Source organism: Rhinolophus sinicus, chromosome 2, assembly GCF_057876585.1.
Source record: "Rhinolophus sinicus isolate RSI-liver-muscle chromosome 2, RSI-T2T, whole genome shotgun sequence".
Classification (NCBI taxonomy): domain Eukaryota; kingdom Metazoa; phylum Chordata; class Mammalia; order Chiroptera; family Rhinolophidae; genus Rhinolophus; species Rhinolophus sinicus.
In genome coordinates this window covers 26,335,455-26,357,196 of record NC_142502.1, presented here as the reverse complement: position 1 = coordinate 26,357,196, position 21,742 = coordinate 26,335,455, and the positions used below count along the sequence as shown (strand labels likewise).

General features: G+C 37.7%; 1 long non-coding RNA gene across 2 annotated transcripts in view; it reads right to left on the bottom strand.

Annotated features, from left to right (window-relative positions):
- Positions 1-211: 211 nt before the first annotated feature.
- The window catches only part of LOC141571903 (uncharacterized), a 34,924-nt gene continuing 13,393 nt past the window's right edge, over positions 212-21,742 (bottom strand). The window contains exons 2-4 of one of the 2 annotated variants that reach the window (XR_016019685.1): positions 20,989-21,175; positions 1,983-2,242; positions 212-1,288 (exon numbers count right to left, since the gene is read on the bottom strand). This is a non-coding gene — a long non-coding RNA (uncharacterized LOC141571903). The remainder of the gene's footprint in view (positions 1,289-1,982; positions 2,243-20,988; positions 21,176-21,742) is intronic. The other variant, XR_016019686.1, reaches the window with a different exon arrangement.

Here is a 21,742-nt window from a genome sequence, read left to right as displayed (position 1 = left end):
AAATAATGAAACAACTTGAAGAGCAAATGCCTTTCAAACTCAGAAATTAATACATAACATTTTTAAGGGTATATTAAAATCTTATTTGTATTTCTTCACCTAAAATATAAATAAGTACAATAAACACAAAAGCCAATTATTTTCTAAAATTGGAGCCTCAGTTAGTTCCTTAAACAGGTAGAATTACAGCATCACAAGGACCTTAGAGTTTGATTTCTCTGAAGGCCATATTTGATTTAAATAATGTTTCAATTTCCAGCATCATTCCATAGTTAGCCCCTTCATGGAATCTAGGATTTGGTATTATTTGTGGAATTTCTTTTTATACATAGTTCTAGAAATTTGAACTGCCAACACATCTTGAATATTTATCTGAATGGCTTCGTCAAGATAGGGTTTATAATCTGTGACCTAAAGATGGAAGTTTCTGAATGACACTGGCATTTGCTGGAGGCAGTCGAGTTCTCGTGATGAATATGGACACCTCATTTACAAATGTGTCATTTCATTATTACAGGGAATCAAAAATTGCAAGAACAAGAAAAAATAAGCCAAAAATAAAATCATTAATTGTAGTAAAGTTTAATCTCATATAGTAATCACCTTCTTACCAGAATGATATTATTCTGGGTATTATTCTCATGTCTGGATATTATTTTCATATCTATAGTTTACTCCTACTGTCTTTGGATGTCACCTTCTCCAGCAAGCCTTCTGTAAATCCTCTTTGTTCAGGGAAAGGTGGGGTGACCCTATAGTTGCTTTTCCTTTCAGCTCGCCCTTATTCATCAGTAAACTAAAGGTACAGAGTGTTGGTAGAATGTGGGCATATCAAGAAGTGAAATGAAAACAGTTGAGTTAATTCTGTGAGACATTTCCACTGTTCTGGTAAGAATGAAAAGCAAACATATGAACTACAAAATACTAATTGTGCAATTTCAGTTACTCCACATATGAAGTCAATGTTTTTACAGGTAAAACTGGCTGTGCACAAAATAAAGATAGGTGGTAAGATTTCATACTAATAATTTCTAATTTTAATTTTTCTTTAATTAAAATGACATTAAGTAGTAAATAAAAATTATCACAAGTGGCGAGGAAGACCCCAGGAGAAAGGAAAAAGCCTTATATGTAGTACATTTAACAGCACTTTTTTCTGTTTTTTGAAGAAGGGTTTCTACCTTTCATTTTGTGCTGGGCCACAGGTTAGGTGGTATTGGTCATAATGATGCATCAAACAAGATTCTTTGAAGTCTGAAAAAGTTCAACATCTTCCAGAATGCCTACTCTATAGAAAAATGAGAGAGAGAGAGAGATTGTTTATTCATTTGGTTAAAACAGCCACTGTGTATTTCTGAAGTCTGAAAACTTGGTACATCACTTGCTTAGAATCTGCCTACCAATATTCATTGCCTTCCAATCAGTACTGGACTTATGGGGGGATCGCTTCATAGACTGTGTGGATGCCTGACCACTGCACTGTACACCTGAAGCTGATGCAAAATAATATTGAATGTCAACTATAATATATATATATATCATGTTTCCCCAAAAATAAGACCTAGCCGGACCATCAGCTCTAATGCATCTTTTGGAGCAAAAAATACAAGATCCGGTCTTGTTATATTATATTAGACATAGTCTTATATTATAGTAAAATAAGACCGGGTCTTACATTAATTTTTGCTCCAAAAGCTGCATCAGAGCTGATTGTCCGGCTAGGTCTTGTGTGTGTGTGTGTGTGTGTGTGTGTGTGTGTGTGTGTGTGTGGTCATGGGATGTAAAGTACAGCATAGGGAATATAGTCAATGGTATTGTAATAGCTATGTACAGTGTCAGATGGGTAGTAGACTTAGGGGGTTATCACTTTGTGAGGGGTGTAAATGTCTAATCAGTATGTTGTATTGTACACTTAAAACTAATTTTAAAAATTGTTTCTAGTTTTAGGGCTAGGACGCTTGAATTTCTTTTCAATACTGCACCTGTGCTGGGCTTTCTCTGGTGCTCCAGAGCATTTCATCACCAGTACGCACAGCACTTGATGACCTTTAGGGGAAGATCAGGTGGTTCCTCTGTTCTTCACACTTGGGAAGGAAAGACCTGCTTATAAAATGCAACAAATGTTTCCTGGGCTGAAGCCAATTTGTTTTAGATCTTCATTTGATCTTTATTTTGACTAATCCTTTTCTTTCTGTGATTTCCTTTTGTTGATATGCCAAACTTCTGCCAACTTGTTTCCTTTCTAAAAAAAAAAAAAGAAAAAGAAAAAAGAAAAACCCTAATTTCTGTTAAGTTTAATTTTATATTCAATTTGTTTGCCAAAACTAAATTAAATCTCCTCTGCCCTAGCACCCACCACTAATCAGGTCAGAAGCACATCTTGCAAAATGCCCTTGCAATTGGCTCATCTATATGTTTACTGTGTCTTCACTTTTAAAGGATTGTTATATATTGGTCTTTATGGATATATTTCATGGGGGCGGGGGTGTGGGGGAAACCCAGGATTCTCTTTCTCGTTATTCATTCTGACCAGTAAGAGCATATTTTCATGTCACTGTGGTCATATTTATAGAATACCAAGTATCTAGGTAATATAGGCAACACATTCAGCTTTAATTTTAATTGCCCAGATAAACTGAATTGCCAGAGATACCTATAATCCCAATGCAGAGATGTGATATAAGGATTTGATTGATCCATTCCATGGCCTACTTCAGGGACTGTGCATGGCAATCTGACATTAGGGCAATTTGTGCATTTTCCTTGCTTCAGACTACCTGTTAGCAAGACCAAAGTCCTCTTGAAAAGAGTTACTAAATTCTATAGATGCTAAGAGAAACCTTTTTCCAGACAAAACTCTATTCAGAGGTTTGGGCAAAGCAAATTAAAGCACCAATTAGCACTGTTAGCTCAGCATTTTCAAAATGCAAGTTTGCTTCCAAAAACCTCCCTTTGAGCCCCAGTTTGCAAGAGGTTCAGACCTCCTGAGTTTCACTTTGAGTGTCAAGTTCAAGCAGAACCCCAAAGAAACTCAAAGCAAAACCCACTTTGGACCCTTTGAGTTTCACCTGGCTTCTACCTGAAAGAAAAGAACTACCCAGTGTTCCCTTGAAACTTGACCCAAGTTTGCATGCAATTCAACTGAAATCCAATTCAGCACTGCTGAAAGGTTTGCAAACCTCCATAAAATGGGCTGTGAACCTAAACTATGACCTTGGGGTATCTAAGGAAGTTTACCAAAGTTTCCAACAAACTTAAACAGGGCTGTTAGAAGCTGGTGAAGAATCTACATGTTGTATTTTAAACTATAATTTACCTCCAGGAAATCTATGAATCACATATAATTGGCCCCAAGGGTTGAGTTATTCTGCTTTGTAAAATTATTTTTCATCTCTGTATACTCTTTTAAATAGGAAAAACTGTGGTTAATTGATGAGAAAGTAGGTGGCTATCATTACATGCTGTTTTCACCTCACCCTGGCACACAGCAAACTCCACAAGCTCAGGCACGTTGTTATGCATTGGCCATAAAGTGGCCCCGGGAATCTACACATTTCTAATGGCAAACAGTTGAGATAATCCAATATCTTAGCACAACACAATGGGTGGAACAACCTGTCACGGAAGACAAACTTCCACTTTTTCTAATGAAGATAAAGCTGTACTTACTCTGTTTTTTGTTCTTTAGGCAAAGTTTCTTCTCGTCTCATCTCTGCCTTGCCCTCCACCCTCTCCTCTCACCACAAAGCCCTACTTGTTTCTTCCAGATAATCCTCATTCACTCTCCCTTCTCTAATCATTCACCACTTTCCCCTTTTTTATTCTACAATACCTGTCCCCCATCCTTTCCTCCATCTGCCTCTTTTCTTAACCTCCCTGATGTGACCTTTCGACTGGTTTTCGACTACACCTGCTTTACGACAGTGTCGTAAGTGGGTCTCTTCCATCTCCTTCCAGTCTTCCTGTGCCTGTGCCCCTGCAGTTCTGGGCTCTTTGTGCTGAGAGCTGGCGTTTTGCGAGCTCCTCAACAGGGGAGCTTGTAAGGTTGTCCTCAGTGAGTAACACTCTGTGAACCGCCCTGCCAGTGAGCAAAACATAGCAACAACTAAGAGTGACATAGTGACTTTATTTCATTGACCTAAACACAAGCAGGAGGGGCCAAAAAATTGTCTGCAGTGAAAAAAAAGCATTGATTTGGGAATCAAATAGACCTCGGTTTGAATAGCGTCTCTGCCATGATGACCTTGGACAACCGACCTCCCTTTTTGGACCTCTGGTTCCCTCACCAGTGTAATGGGAGTATACATATCTACCTCAAAATGTTAAGACAATAAATGAAATAATGCACATCATGGGACTCGGTTCATGTCAATTCTTTATCCTTAATAATTCTTTAAGAGAACATACCGCATCTTACATTTTAGGCTTAAACCAGGAGAGGTTAGTGGGAAATTAGAAAACTGCTTATTTTTAGCCTTGTCATGTAGTGTCACTTATGTGTTCAATGTTTTTTCATTGAGGCACAAACAACACCAGACTCTAAGAATTCTCCTGTTTTCTGGTTTTTGGGTGCATATTCCAAAAATACTCATTTTGCTAGAGCCAGGGTGATTTCATGTTATCCACTTGATTTAGAACACTTTTCTAGCTATGTAGAATCTTACTAAAAATAGTATATTCATAATTCACATTACTTTGCAAATAATAACATTCATTGCCAAATACTATCTAAAAAGAAAACCAAATTAAAACGTAGTGCTTATATTATAATTATAAACATAACTTAATGACATTATTATTAACATACAAATAACAAAACATAAAAAGATTGACTCAGTTTTTTAGGGTTAAGCTCACAAAGACACATAACTAAGGAATGTTGAGCACTGTTTTTGACTGTGAGTCAGACTAAAAGCTACTTTTTCTGACTAAACAGGAATCTTAATCTCTCATCCATTCTCTTCACCACACACAGCTTTTGAAACTATATTTTTCTGCGAATATGTGCACTTTGAGATAAGGTGGATTCCTCGCAGACTTCTCAATGTAGTTTTTTTCTCCCATTTTGGTAAACACATAATAACTGGTGGAAAGGTACTTAATACTATATTCATATTGCATCTATCTACAGATTAGGCTCTAAGCAAGACCAAAATGTCTTAATCAAAAATTAAGAACTCTGTCAATCAACGAGTTTTCTTTTATTTAATTTTATAAGGACATCATCATTAGAGCTAAGGAAACAAGGTGAGTATTTGGTGCCATGTGGATTATACTTTAATTTAAAACCTCTGTTAGGTTTAATTTTGTGTAAAAATTATCTGGCATTATTTGAATGGGCAAGATGAAATGTATAACAACATTTGCTTTCTTATATTCAGTAGAATGTATAGTAGAAAACTCAAGAAAAAATGCAATATGTAAAAAGAGAAAAGGTCCATTTCCTTTAACTTTATTATCATGTATAGGGCTCTATAAATATATGTTGAATGAATAAATATCATAATAAATTAATAGCTGAACCATTCAACATAGAAGACGAGGCTGACCTAGAAATATCAGGGAAGGAGGGAGCTGGAAAGATGGCTGCACCACCTTGAAGCAGGTTGAACAGACCCTGTTGGGACTCACCAGAGGACAGCTGTATAGAAGCTGTACAGAAGGAGGTGATACAGAGTAGAATCCAGCAGTCTAAAAGTAAGAAAGACAGAGATTACATAGAGATGCAAAGTAGGGCTAGGAGAGGTCTGTAAAAGTGAGAATAAATCAAGAGCTAAAAGTTGTATGCTAGAACTAAATCCTTATAGAAATAGGGAAAGCAAGCAAGGACAAAAGACTACCTGAATAAATGTTTTGGCCTTAGTCCTTTAGTCATATAAGTCACGATTTGCCTTTTGGATTTAAAAGCTGCCACAGAATTGCCTAGATTGAAATAAATAATGGAATGAGAAAGTCAGAGTGTAAGGGTGAAAGGGAGGGAAGAATAGAGAGATAATAGGAGGAGAGAAGAAAAGAAAGTATCGTCATCCCCTCTTACCCAAAGGGCATACATTCCAAGGCCCTCGGTGGATACCTGAAACCACAAATAGTACCAAACTCTATATATACTGTTTTTTCCTATATATACATACCTATAATAAAGTTTAAACTACTCTTGCTCTTTGAGAAAATTAACTAACAAAAAGGTTACTTGAACACAAACACTGTAAAACCACAATAGTAGATCTGATAACCAAGCTGGCTACTAAGTGACTACCTGGCATGGAGCATATACAGCATGGATACACTGGATAAAGGGATGATTCACATCCTGGGCAGGATGGTGTGTGACAGCTCAAAATTTCATCACGCTGCTCAGAATGGCACACAAGTTAAAAAAACAAAAGAACAAAAACTTACGAATTATTTATTTCTGGAATTTTCCATTTAATATTTTTGGACGATGGTAGAATTGCAGTTAACTGAAACTATGCAAAGCAAAACTGTGGCTAAGGGGAGACTACTGTAAAAGAAATGGCAATACGAAGGGAAAAGGAAATAGACATGGGAAGGTAGAAGTGGAGGGAAAAGATAAGGGCAGGAAGGTGGGAAGGAAAGAAATTCCCACAGATTGGGAGGAATATTGACTATTTCCCCCACTGGTCTTACAGAACACAAAACAGTGCATTGGCTCATTTATTCACACCAGTATTCCTGTGTATCAAGCCAGGCATCTCTAAGGTGTGTAGTTTTGGAGCAGAAATGGCTCCAGTCTCAGAAGATAACTCTGAAATAAATATGAGGGACGTTTCATTATAACCACATATCCATAAGAGTGAAATTAAAGGAAAAGGAGAACATTATGTTTTATTTGAAAATGTTGCCCTAAGGTCATTACCCAGTAATGATTCATTTTACCTAGCAAAGGAAGTTAGGGGTACCCCTTTCATGAGTCAAATCTTTTTCTTGTGGATTTCTTTGTTTTGAATATTTTACTTTTTGGTTTGTTAAACAATGTTAATGTCAAGTGGCATAACAAATAGAAAAGTCGTTGAAGCCATAACCACACAAAAAGCTTGAATATGGGGCATCAATCCTGCAGGGTACACTTGATAAAGAGGACTAAAATTTTCATCTTCTCTAATTAATAAATTGTTACCAGGTAGTCAGTAGCAATAAAATGCTTTCTATCCTACAAATAAATCCTTATTTGCTCTAGATTGGAACTTAGAATACTGAGTTTCCAGGTGTCACCCAGAACATACACTTGGAAAAAAAATACTCCTTTTATATAACAGAGAGTAAGATCAAGGATGTTATTAGCCTTAACAGTGGTTTGGTCTCAGCAAGGATGTAATATAATGAATGACAGATTTCAAATGAGCTCTCAGGGATGGTTTGGTACATAGATAGCCTTCTTCCATAAAACAGTTCTTGGTGCCACTATATAAAATGCAATACTCCCCTGAGAAGGTCATTGTTATACGCCATTAGTACTTATGTTATTAATAATAATGATAATGATAATCATACTTTGCATTTACTGAATATTGCTGTGGACCAAGAGCTTTTCTAAACATTTCACAAATTAATACAGTCAATCCTGTCCAACTCTAAGTGATAGATACTTATTATTATTCTCCCCTATTTTGGTGAATTGATGAGCCTAGACTGATTCCTAGTGAACTAAACATTCAAATTCCAGTCATCAAATTACAATAATTGAAACCAATAATAACTACTGGTAATTCAGCAAGGTGATAAAAAGGTATGGTTACTAAGTTACAAAACTTTCCTCTAACTGTGAAAAAAAAGAAAGATAGCTCCCAAAGGTCAAACCATAAACAGCTAAATATTTCAGAAATTCAACACAATATGAGATAATTTTGAATAAGACATTTTAGCAAGAATTCTTATTGGATTTCAGTGGTTTATACTTGCACATCTGACCTAGGAAATCTCAACTTGAAATTCAATATTTCCTACATACATGATAACATTAGATTCTACAGTTTGTCCTTAAGATGTGTGCTCTTATTGAAAGAATTTGGGTCAGACAACCAATCACTAGTGCTATGGAAACACTGGCCTAGAAACAAGAACCCTGATCAGCATCTCTATTCTTCCAGCACTGGCTGTGTCACCTTCCTCTTAAAAATGGAGGATAATCATGTTTACCCACCCACCACATGACTTCTAAGAGTCAAATGAGTTATAGATGCAAAAGAACCACTTAAACCTTTATTATTTTTAATGATACCAAGCATGAGCATATCAGATGATGGGAGAAATGGAAGGACATATATTTGCTCAAGGGTGTTATAGATTTTGATCACCTTTTTTAGCATTTAATTAATCAGGTATCCATCTTTGGTAAATGGGATAATTACTTAACTTGCAACTATAATAATCAATGCATTCTGAGTTATCTCAAAGGTTCTGTATATGGTAGTTAAGTATATATTTAGTCCAGACCTGCCTGGGTTCAAATCCAAACTTCACACTTACTAGCTGTGCAGCATTAAACAATGTCCTTCACCTCCTCAGTGTCCTCATCTGTAGAATGGGGATAATGACAGCATCGGTCTTATAGGGTTGTTGTGAGGATTAAATGAGTTAATAGAAGTAAAGCATTTAGGATTAATGTCTATCATATAAAATATACTATATAAGCATTTCTTATTACAGTTGACGCTTGAACAATGTGATGGTTGGGGCATGACCCCCAGCATAGTCAAAAATCCACGTATAACTTTTAATTTTTTTTTTCCAAGTCAAGTTGTCCTTTCAATCTTAGTTGTAGAGGGTGCCGTTCAGCTTCAAGTTGTTGTCCTTTCAGTCTTAGTTGTGGAGGGCGCAGCTCAGCTCCAGGTCCAGTTGCCGTTGCTAGTTGCAGGCGGCACAGCCCACCATCCCTTGCGGGAGTCGAGGAGTTGAACTGGCAACCTTTGTGGTTGAGAGCCCGCGCTCCAACTAACTGAGCCATGCGTGAGGCAGCTCAGCTCAAGGTGCTGTGTTCAATCTTAGTTGCAGGGGGCACAGCCCACCATCCCTTGTGGGACTCGAGGAGTTGAACTGGCAACCTGTGGTTGAGAGCCCACTGGCCCATGTGGGAATCGAACCGGCAGCCTTTGGATTAGGAGCATGGAGCTCCAACCACCTGAGCCACTGGCCCGGCCCCACGTATAACTTTTGACTCCCCTAAAACTTAACTGCTAATAGCCCATTGTTGACCAGAAGCCTTACCAATAACATAAACAGTCATTAACACATATTTTGTATGTTATATGCACTATATACTGTATTATTTCAATAAAGTAAGCTAGAGAAAAGGAAATGTTATTATGAAAATTATAAGGAAGAAAAAATACATTTACAGTATTTATTGAAAAAAAATCCATGTATAAGTGGACCCACACAGATCAAACCTATATTATTCAAGGGTCAACTGTATTTTGAATTGTAACATAGATTCAAGTAAAAGCAAGTTACATTATTATTTTTCTAAATCACTCCATATTCATAATCATGATTTGTTTTAAAATCCTTTAAACAAATTAGTGTTACACACATATTGCTCACCCAGCACTATGCTGGGTACTATACAGTAACAGCAATAGTAACAAAACTTTGTGATATTTTCCCAGCCCTTAAGGTATTTATAATCCATTTGCAATAAAGAGAGGAGAAGGTAAAAAAATATTGAATACCAGAATAAGTTATTTGTGTACAAAAAAAAAAAAAAAATATCTGTTTTGAGAATCCATAAGGTCATTATGGATTCTTAATCAGGAGAGTAATATGATAAGAATGGTGTTTGAGGAAGATTAATCTGGTAATGGAATGCTTAAAGACCTAAAGAATTTTCTCCTGTATTTCCAGACTGAGTTGATGGCAACATCATATACCGGTCACCCAGCCAGAAAGTTGGGAGTCGAGGAAATCTCCAAATCCTCTGACTGTGAGAGCCTAAAGATCTTTGCAAAGCACTTTCTCCTCTGAATGAAGTGCCCTCTCTTCTGTAAACTAGGAGCATGTCTCCTCATCTCCCCACCACACCACCACCACTAAGCCACACCATCTCTTATCTGGGCTATCGCAATTGCTTCCTAGCTTCTCTGATGCTTTTGAACTCCTCAAGTCAAACTAATTGTTACCTACCGTCTACCTAAAATGCATACCTGACCATTCATTCTCGCATTCTTAAATATTTATTTAGTGCTTACTCCATACCAGGTCAAGTACAAACAACTGTTCAGCAAAAACAGATACGGTCTTTGAACATCATGGAGATATCATGGCGACAGACAATAACGAAACTATCATCACAAACTAATGTTGAATTAAGGTAAAGTTGAACATAACTTTCTAAGCCTCAGTGTCCCTGTACTTTAACAGGAGTGATGCAACCCACCTCACAAGGTTGTTGTGAGGATAAAATAAGATTACTATCATGAAAGGACCAAATATCATTGACCAATGTTTATCAATGATACTTGATAAACATTTACTTTGTTTCTGAAATCAAATTGTAGGAATTGGCCAAAAGGATAGAGCTAGAGATATAGATTGGGAAGTCAGTGGTAGAAGATATGCAAAGATGAAGCCTTAAGGACCGAAGGAATTCTCCAAAACAGAGAGAAGAGGGCTTGACAGAGAAAGCTAAGGATCAAATGCTAGCTCTACTGAGAAGGAAGGAAGAAGAGGAACCATAGAAAGAAGACTAAGAATTTACATGAAGGAGAAAAATAAACAAGGCTTACTATTATTTAATATTAAATGACTTTGTGGGAAAGATTTACAAACTATCTTGTATTTGTTTTATTTTTAGGAATACTTGCTCACACAGCTAGTGATAACCATCAGGTTATAATATGAAGGACAAAAATGTAAACATCTTAAATTATGTCAAGAAAATGATCAACCCTTAGCTGGTCTATCAACCCTTAGTTGTGTGCAGTCAACTTTTATTTAACTCAGACAAGTTGGGGAGCAGACCAGTCTAAACTAATGAAAACTATGAATTATATTATTTAAACAAATGCAATTTTATGTTTTATATCTATACAATGACATCCTAATAGGCCCAAAAGCGTAGTCAAGTAGGTACTTTTATACTGCTTTCATAAATAACAAGAATTACTTTATTAATAGGTAAATTGAGAGTACATAAACAGATATCAAACTACTCGAAAAATGTGTTCTCTCAAGTAGGTTAATTATATCCTCACAATCTTTTATACTATTTTTTGTTTACTGAATCTACTTAGCATAGAGAAGCCAAAGACCATCTTTATTTTAACCCCATGCCAACTACCAAAAACTCCAAATTAGCATTCCAGAGTAATGAGGTTTTATCATACATAGTGCTCCAGCTAACATATGAATATTTTTGTCTGAAAATCCACAGTTATATTCAAGCTATTTCTCTCTAGACCAAATGTTCAATGGTAACTGAAGTTGTTGAACCAAATAAATGTATTTAAATTCATTACTCATTTCTTTTGTAAGAAATACACTATCTATGCTAAGAAGGGGTTGGTCTTTTTATTCTGCCCCACCTCCTACCCCTGTCAGGCCACAGCTAGAACATTCTATTCAGGTCTGGGCATCATATTTTAGGACAAATTAATAAAATGAAGTAGTTCAAAGAGAATGAAACTTGTCACCATTTCATATGAGGGACAATTTAAAAAACTGGGACACTTGGTCCAGAGAACAGACAACATGGAGAAACTTAGACAATAATACTTGTCTCCAACTATCTTAAGGGCTCGGTGTATGTAAGGGGCTTTGTCTTTGGCTTTAGAGCAGTGATGTGATCTTCAAACATAAGCAAGCAGAGGATCGTATTAAAGCTTATGAAACAGGGATCTGGGCTCCATAGCTACCTACTGCCAGTCAAATGACCCTGTGTGGAGGAGAGTCAGGGAACCTGCATTTCAACAAGAACCACAAGTGAGGAGCTGCCGGATAGCTCAGTTGGTTAGAGCACGAGCTCTCAACAACAAGGTCGTCGGTTCAAATCCCACATGGGGTGGTGGGCTGCACCCCCTGCAACTAAGATTGAAAACGGCGACTGGAGTTGGAGCTGAGCTGCGCCCTCCACAACTAGATTGAAGGACAACGACTTGGAACTGATGGGCCCTGGAGAAACACACTGTTCCCCAATATTCCCCAATAAAATTAAAAAAAAAAAAAAAAAAAAAAAAAGAACCACAAAAGGGCCCAGATTCATGCAGTTTCCTTTTTTATAACTCTGAGGCAAATGGTCCACAGAACATACTTTGTGAAACACTGCTTCACGGCATGAACAACATCAGTGGGCCAATATTACAAGGAGATAGATTGCAGCTCAGTATACCCCAAAGAAGTTCTTAATGATTAGAGTTTTTCTGAAAGGAAAGACATATCATGTGGTTGTACATTCCCATCATCAGTGGGTTCCAACCAGACCCTGAGTGACCACAGTCAAAATATCACAGAAATTAGTGTTCAACAAGCAGATGGTTGTGAGAGGATTCAATTGCTAATGAGACTGTTTATTTCTAGATTTGTTAAATAAAGTGTCAGTTCTGATCATTGTGCCTTATATAGACATTCCTTGGCAGTGGGATAAATAAAAAAGCAGAGGCTATAAAGACACCTGTTAATTTTGAAACAAGGACTGTAACTGGCTAATTAAGGTTTTTTGTTTCCTTGAAGAATCATAAATTAAATTAAACTATGGTTACAGGGGAAATATTAGGGTATCTTAATTTTTTATCATGCATTATCTTTGCCACAAGATGAATTCTTGAGCCTTGTGAGTTATTTAGCATGTATTGAAACATGATAAGAAACCATGAATGACACAAATATCTGACATAAAGAACCAAAGACCTGGCAGCAGGGAGTTCACCAGACATATGTTCCATGGGGAGAGGGAAATGAAGAAATGAAGGCGAAAGGAAACAATGTAAAAAGGATCTTTTATATTTGTGGTTCTCTGATTTTGCTTTCTAAATTTCAGTTGTCAGCTTTAAATTTACTATAAGCCAAGAGTTCAAAGTCAAAATTTCTCTAAAGAGAATGAAAAAGAAACAGGAAGAGAAATGACATCTTTTCACATCCTGAACAAGCCAATTTTGATATTGATAGGGAAAGAGGGCTGATTCACAATAGGTCAGATGTGATGGGAAGACAATAATGAGACATTAGTTCCATTTGTGGTTTGGCTGTGTGAACTGTCAGGCTGCTGGGTGTGAGAGCAAGCCCACGGCCCAGATTCACGCCCTTTCCTTTTTTATAACATAAAATGTTCTTCATATGTGGGGCAAAAGTACATGCTTTTTAAAAAAATAATAATAACAAGGATACAAGTTTAAAAAAAAAAAAAGGAGATCAATGTATTTCTTTATCTGAGAAGGAGGAAAGCTGTGCTGCTCATTTAAAGGCCTTTCTGAAAAGGTAACTTTTGAGTTGAGCACAAGATGATCCAAAAAAATCCTGATATTTGAAGATCACACGAACTGCTTACAAGGCAGAGAGACCAGTCAGTGCAAAAAACAACTGCTTGCCTCAAATATCTAAAAAAAGATTACTGAGGGAGCAGCAGCTAGTTTCCCAGGTTGGAAATACTGGGAAGAATCCAGAGTCTAATTATATGGGTCATATTATCCCTGTGGCTGTAAAATCACGGCCACAGTGGCCACTAAAGATGAAGGAGCCACCATGCTAGGCTCTGCCTGACAAGGAGGGACCACTGGGCCTGCACAGTGGCTGGACAGGACCCATGGAGGCTTTTCTAACAGCTGTCTAGAGGGCCAGCTAATACAATTCAGACATGTGGTGGCATTACAACCCCATAGGTCAACCTTGACCAATGAAAGACAGGAGATAGGAAGAGGCCAGCAGATAAATTGCTTGTTCATCCTCCTCTCTGCGGGTCTATTTCTAGGTGTTTTCATCCAGCTTCTTGGAGAGGTCTGGTGAGTCTGTGCAACCAGTAAACTGTGACTAGCTCAATAGCATACTCCCCTGTATTTACTCTCTCTCCTCTCTTGCCTTATGAAATTCCTTTGCCTTTCACTCCATTTTCCTGGAGTTGCACTCCCTAATAAACACATACGTTTTCCCTCAGGCAGTATTCTAAAGAGCCTACTCTCTGATGTATATATTAATTCATTTAAACCTCACAGGAATCTCATAAGGTAGGTGCCCTACCAAGCAATATTGGAGCCTGAGGCAAAAGGCATAATCAGGCCTCCTGCTCCTTCTTTCTAGTCCCACCCTGTAAAGAAGAATAAACAATTCAAGGTACAGTTGTTCATTTCCTTGGTCCTAGGGCCATACTCAACCCTAGAGCAGAATCAAGACTCTCATTTAATAACTACAGTATATAGATGTAACTAATACACACATTTGAATGCTTTATTCAAGGACTAACATGAACAACTACTATCTGTGCCCAGCATTGTACTCTGTTCCAGCCAGCCTAGAGGCATAAAATGGTACTATTCAGAACCAAAATTATCTTTAATGATCTTTATCTTCAAAAAATGGAAGACAACCACTATTTTCTCATTGATAATTTTTTTTAATCTTAGAGTTAAATAAGAAATATGATTGTAGGTGATGGAAATGTCGATATTCAGTAAATATTCGGTAATGTTCAGTAAACGAGGAAACTGAAAAGCACTTGTTTATTACCTTTATGTTATTATTCTATTCTGTTACAATGAATGATAACAACAGTTAATATGCAATAATTTAAACTTAAAATTTACAAAACTAATTTAAATTTACAAAACTATAAATTTCTAACGTAAATTACAAAACTATATATCTTCATATATGCTAACTTTGAGATAATCAGGTGAGACAATGTTCTCCTGTGTCTATGAAGAATTATCTTCTAGGGTGGAAAAAAAAAAGATTCTTTGAAAGATTAAGTTTGGCCTAAATTGTTGTACTGGATTCAAATACATCAAAAACTTTCTGTTTAGGCCCAGATTCTATACAAGGGGACAGATCTAGGAAAAGGCTTATATGCAAACTGCTCCACTGATGAGCTGGGGGTGGGGCAAGCATGAAGAAAGGTAGGGAAATTCCCAGCTCTGGAGGAGAGCAAGAGGGAATACCCACAAAACTCAGTGATAACTTGGCATAGATTTAACTTCCTCTTCCTAAACTTGCTGAAACTCTTCTTAAAATCAAAATAAAATATAGCAACAATAACAAAAACCCTTCTCTTCTTTCTTTTACAACTGAACAACAGTGATAATTGTGAGACTGCTGAAACGTACTTTCCAGCAGGTCAGGCTGTGACTTGATTTAAGTGCTTTCGCACCAGGACAAACAGAGAGGAAGTGACTACCCTCTGTATCCCATCCAGCCTCGGTCTATTTGCCAATTTCTATAAATATGCCACATTGTTGGTACTTTCTTATTGCTCCTGTAGCCTACAGTCATTCTGGAAGTTCTTTGTCTTTTCTTAACCCCTTTATTTATATGCTGTGTAGCTGATAGGAGTCTTGAATGTGCCAAAAAGATAAACTCTCCTCTCAGTAAATAACGGTTGGGGGGAAGGTACTTCTCAATGATCATTCAAAATGACTAAAGCAGTAAAATTTCAGTTATTGGTTTCCTATGTGCATCTTGTGAAGGTTTGCTTGTTAAATGTCTAGAGCATAAAAAAAATAATAAATGAGCTCTGGTGCCTTTAGCTATTATGCCTTTAGTTAGGAATTTAGTGTAACCATTTCCTTATGTAATAGTTCAAGCATGTGTGTGTGTGCGCACGCACACACACACACACACATTTTTCCAGAAATCAAGAAAAGTTCCAAATTTCAATTCACAGTGACATTCTAATATGTGGTTTAACATTCTTAGTCCAAGGAGAACAGACTTGAAATTTCACAAGCATTAATTTTGTTGCGAACCTTCAGATTTTTTCCCCCTGATCCAGTCACGTAAATAAGGTCCTAGGAAAAACTTGGGAGACAAAATTTTAATGCTTTTGATCCAGTACTTTTAGTGTTCTGAAACAGAATGTTGCAAAAATACCATAATAAATATTTATGTTCTAATGATGATATGTTTAAAAGCCTTGTCTACATATATATTAGTCTCCAGTTCTTTATGTCTGCAGTTTGGACACAAATATTCTTTTGGAATGTATGTTTGAACCAAGCTCCCACCTTATAGGATGGGGACAGTGATGTGTGTTCAATTCATGTGTTCAAGCTCCATGAAAGTTCTTCTCTATGCAAAGTTTCAATATAACTTAACAAAATAAAAAAAAAAGACTATAATATCTACTTAGTTAGTAATTTTCTAGATACTTCAAGCCAAAAAAGAAAGTGAAATCATTTTTCAGATGTTACACACCGGGCAAAAATTACACAACCCAGTTTTGATTATTGTCATTAGCCTTTTTGTTTTCCCCAGGGAAAAAAGTTTTTCACGCTCTAAAAACCAACAAAATGTCAATTAATCTCATTTTAGTATGTGTAAATTTCATATCTTCAGATGTGAGATTGGATATAGAACAGATGGAGTAAATGAGAAGGAAAAGGAAAAAAATATATAGGATAATTCCCACTCCCCGCAAAAAGATGACTGTATAAATCATTGGAACACAGACTTTGCAGGTATAAATATGGACATTGTTTGACCTAACGAAAGCTATAATCTCTGGAACTTTAAGTATGTGTGGTGAATGAATATTTCTTTTTTATTTTCATGCTCATTTGTTAGAAAGGGAAGGAATAGCTACTATAAACTGGAATACCACTCATTTATTATATCAACTCAATTGACTCCAGGGGTTCCTCTGATTTATAAAAAATATTGAGTAAAATTCTAACCTTAAAATGATGTTTATATTTATTAACTTTGGATTAATTATTTTCACTTCACAGTTATATCTCTATGAGAAAACAGGGAATAATATTTTCAACCCACTATTCAGACACGTCTATTATTCTAGATGGGCTGCCTACCACAGATCCTTTACATAAATGTCTGAGGTGCCTGCTGAGGAAGTCTTAAGGTTATAATCCAACATGATAGTTATAATCTAGTTTTGTGTTTTGTTTTTTTTAAGCCTCAGTGGTCAGAAGAGAGAGGGTTCTATGTACAGCCCTGTAATTGTCCCTCAATATTCTCCCCTGATCCAGCCCCCACGTGCTGTGTGGATCTTGAAGCTGTTACCCTAAAAACTTTGTGACCTCAGGACACAGAAAGAAGAGCCATGGGGAGATGTGTAACCCAGCCAGGTGGACAGAGCCCCTACTCCTTCTTAGGACACAGCCTTGCTGTGGTCATCTGAAAATCCCAGAGAACACTGCCCCTCGGGCTCCGTGAGGAACCCAGCTGCAGAGGTAGACATGCTCAATTCATATCTACTGTGCCTGGCGGGGATGAGTTTTCATGGGCACCACAGAGAGCTACAGAGGACACAATATCAAAGACACAAATTGATGCATCTATTGACTGCATTAAAATCTTATAAAGTCCACAGGAAACATAATGATGGACTATTTTGAGTACACATTTTGAAATGAACCTAGGTAATAAAGTAGATTTACTTATCAACATTTGTATTTGTATTTATGAATTTCAACCTCACAATTGTCGACTTTTCCGTCTGGGACATTCCTGTGATTAGACACATTTCATCATGTGGCATAACTTGAAAATGCATTATTTCATCAAACCCAGCAGCTTTGGGGGTGCACATTTCTGATCGAGCCCTGTTTTAAAGTAGAGGAACTATTTTAAGGAGGCCCAATGACTTGTCCAACATCACACAGTTAGAGCAGAAGGGGACAAACTCAGGCCCCCGAGCTCAGAATCCTGCACTCCTTTCATAGCCCTGTATGACCTGCCAGTTCCCCGACGGCTGCTTGGTGACTCCAGAGTCAGCAGGTAAAAGGTCTGGGCTGACAATTGGGAAACCCCAAAAGGAATCCTCTTGGCTCTTGTTTAGCTTCTCTTTGACTTTGAGAAAGTCACTTAACTTTCTATTTTATTTCCCCATCTGCACAATGGGCTGGGTAATAATAACACCTGCCCCACCCAAACTTGCATCAATGTTACCAGGAAGAATTAGATAATGTCTACACTGAGCTATGCTCTACCTTAGAAGCAAGTCCCTATAAAACAAAAGGCTGAAATTCATTATGAGGGCTGATGAGATCAAAGCCTGGGGCCATGAGCTGGGGAAGCCTTCCCCTGCACAGAGAGCATTTACTGCGCTACACTCTAATAACATTCCTCCCTTAAGATTCTCAAATGATTTGCAGGTAGTCATTAAGTAAATCTTGCTGCCCTTAAGCCAGGTACAATTTGCACTATAACAGCCTAAAGCTTTACTAAAAAGAAATCTTAGGAGTAAAGGCAATTCTTTAAAAAAAAATAATCCAGGAATTGAATCCTTAGTTCTATTTTCTAATCACCTACTCTCTGTATGCGCAAAGTATAATTTTCATTTAACTTTTTAGTTTTCCATTTGTGACAGCTAAGTAGTGCCATCACAAGCAGACTTTGTGGTGAGAGACACTATGCAAAAATAAGGGGAAACAAAAACTCCTAAATATCAGTAACTTTTAAAAGCTTTGGGCAACTCTAAAACTTTTTATGAATCCTTAACTCTAATATTTACCTGAACCAAAAATACTGCTTTCTCTCCTATTTTTTGTGCAGGCCCTTTCCTTCAGAAAATGGGTAAGACCATTAAACCACAAAAGATCCACTGTTGGGCTTTAGGGAATCCACGTTCCCAAAGTGTCAGGGTCTATTACCCAGGTCTTGAGATGTTTGCATAATACTGCCTAACCTCATTTTCTAATGTCTCAACTTGACTGCATTTCATTTTCATTTATTAAACTATACTGGCAAAGTCTCAGAGTAAAATGCTGTGCTATCTTATTTTTGAATCTACACGTTAATTATGTCTAATTGGCCTTCATTTCCATGGGCATAAGTCTCCGGCCCTCATTTCTGGAATTAGTAGATCAAATTGCCAAATCCAACCTAACCATGACCTCATAATGTTCATTTGACTTTGCCTCAATGTTCTATCAAAGCTTTAAAATGTAAGTTACCAGTGAAAGTAAGGGCAGGGTAATAAAAAGATGAGTTTCAGCTTTTATAATGTTTCTTGTTTGAATTAGATCTGTTGAAAGATATGGGTTAAAAGCACTAGAGAACCCTTGTTCTCAGGGCAAGACTGACATAGACCTTAAATCTTTTCTTTCTAGACCTGCTCTACTGTTTATTAAGACAAGCACTGGGCCGGTGTTAATAGGCCATACACATTAATAAGAGACTGAATACAAGCCACTAACTCTTTGCTGAACCTCTCAGGAATTCTGCCTTAAAAAGAGAGGCCCTTTCAATCTAGTTCTAAAAAGAGAGAACTGACCATGTATTAATATCTCAGTGCTGAATTAATTATAATGGAGACTTCCCCACCCAAAAACCGTAAGTTTTCTAGTTCTGCTCATATGTAGCCTCATGGAGTAACCCTTAAAACTGGGGGAAATAATGTTGAATGTGTTACAGAGGTGGCTTTTTGAAAACTAATTTTCTCCATCCAAAACAATGTGATTCCTTGGGCTAAACGCCTTTCTCCTGATGAAATGTAAATAGCTCTAGAAGCCATGTTATATTAAGTCATTCATACCTCAGTGTGAATGAATTGAACAGATTCTCTGGGTGTGGGGAAAGGGCTGGTAAGGAAGGCCTAAAGGACGTCTGAGGAGCTGAGTACTAACTCCACTAAATTTTAGCTGGCCAGGTATTGTCTCAATAGTAACGCAGACTTCATTCTATCTTCCTGTATGTAACAGCTTCTTTCTTCTATGGCTGAAATGGCAGATAGAATCGTTTCTCTAAAGTCTACATAGGAATTCTGTGTTAGGAGAGTAAGAAGGTAAAGAGGTGGAAGAGACTGACCCAGAGGTTAATGTTTCACTCCGTGCCCCGGAGGGCATACTGCTAATAGCATGCAAGCTGGCTGAGATGGCAGTGAAAACCTCCTGTAGCAACACGCCAGCGTCCAGTGTTCCAGACCAGGGGAGGAGGAGGATGGCAGAAAGGCATTCTAATTATGCCAAGGAGTCTGAACTAAAAAAATAATAAAATCTCAGTAACACTGGAAGATTGCATATTGCAGTCTAAAATGAACTGGGGCTACTAAGATCTAGATAAGAGATAGTGTTTCCAGTTCTCCACCTATAAAAATGTACGATTGTGAAGCACAATGAACGTCTCTGTAAAATGAAGAGTAACATCCCAAGACCCAAGACCTTTGGTTGGGGGAGAAGTGAACTGGGCTTAAAACTATGATCTTGCCTGAGGGAAGGAAAAATGATCGTTTCAAACATATTGTTAGCTCTTCCTACTGCTCGGGGTCATTCGGGTTGACTGCTCTTTGTTTTAGCAAATAAGATGATGAGTTTTCTGGATTAGCAAAGATATGTGTTGAGCATAATCTAGAATAAAGATCACAAATTAAAAATTTCCAAATAATATTACAAAAATTCCCGGGAGGTGGGGGGTGGAATGAGGATGAGGGAGGAGATGCACTAAGACTTTGGGAGCCCTAGAAGGAGACCACCCAAGGCAGGAACTTTAGGGCAAGAAGGCCTCATGCTGAGGTTCCATCCTAATCCTAATTTCTTCTCTGTTCCTGCTGTTGATGCTGCTTTGGGAAATGAAAGAAGATGGGTGATGGCCTTGTGATGAATGATAACATCATGAAAGTAAGACAGTGTGGGCAGACTCTAGCAGGCAGAGGCAGCAAGATGAAGAGAGCAGACAACTCAGCAGGAAATTCAAGGTGAGAGGTGGTCATGAGGAAAAAGACACCCATTGTGGGTATTCTTACGAATCTCAGGGAGAGTACTAGGCTTTACTCAGTATTTGGCATAGATGTTTGAGTCATTGTATTTGTAAAAACAGAAAGGAAAAGAAAAGAAAGGATAAAGCCAGAATGCCAGAGGACATTCTTCATACCTAATTAGTTTGCTCTTACTGTGTAAGTTGTGATGGTCACTGGAAATCACAGTCTCTTTTCCTCTCCCAAGATATGTCTCTTTGTTGCTTCAATTCTCAGATTAGGAATCACCTGGAATGGTTGGATCCTGAATCCAGGCATAGCTCCACATAATTCAATCCAATGGTGTGCTGGTAAACTGGCTCTCTGGGGGGTAAAGAGAGACTTGCCTGATTTTTATGGTGTAAATACACCCACCTTGGCCAATTTCAAGTCACTGTATGTGGAATTGGGAAGACACATATGGAGTCAGGTCTCAGAAACTGGTATAAGCCTCCTCCAGCATACCACTGGCCCAATCCATATGACAGCAAGTCACTCCACTCTGTCACAGGATAGCCACCTGGCCTTCTTTCAATTCCCTTTACTTGCTCTGCTTCCTCTTGCCTCAGGACTTTTGTATTTTCTGTTCCATTCTGCCAAGGAAGCATTTTCCTTCCCTTTCACCTACTCCTCCATCTGTTTTCTCACCCACCTGTTTTCAGCACAACTGTGACTTCCTTAGGGGAGCTTTCTCTGACCTCCCTGGCCAGGTCAGGTACCTTAAGTCTAGACTCTCATTGTGCCATGCACCTTTCCTTCCTAGAATATGTTCCAAGTATAATGTCACACTTGTTCAATTGATCATTTGATTAATATCTGTTTCCCTTCCTTGATGGTAAACTCCAGGAGGTCAGACCCCATCTGCTTTTGCTCACATTGCATAGCCTGGTA